This window comes from Nothobranchius furzeri, chromosome 1, assembly GCF_043380555.1.
Source record: "Nothobranchius furzeri strain GRZ-AD chromosome 1, NfurGRZ-RIMD1, whole genome shotgun sequence".
Classification (NCBI taxonomy): domain Eukaryota; kingdom Metazoa; phylum Chordata; class Actinopteri; order Cyprinodontiformes; family Nothobranchiidae; genus Nothobranchius; species Nothobranchius furzeri.
The window spans coordinates 58519206-58519465 of record NC_091741.1 but is presented as its reverse complement, the minus strand read 5'-3'; positions in this window follow the sequence as shown (position 1 = coordinate 58519465).

Sequence of the window (260 nt, the reverse complement as noted above, 5' to 3'; positions counted from 1 at the left end):
GGGCGGTCACCGAGGCAACGCTCATGGGAGGGGCGCGAGATTTTCCTCCTTGGTGGGTGAACAAACGTTAAAAAACCATCATGATCACGCTACTCTTCATCACTCTATCCATTTATGATCTCCATGTTTTTCAGTTATTACCCGAGCTTGAGCACGTTCTTTAAAAAGTTATATTTTCATTATAAAATTAGGATTATCTTCTCAGCATCTTGTCAGCATCTTGCCTGTTTGGGGTAGGCTTGTGCCATCCCCCCCTCCCT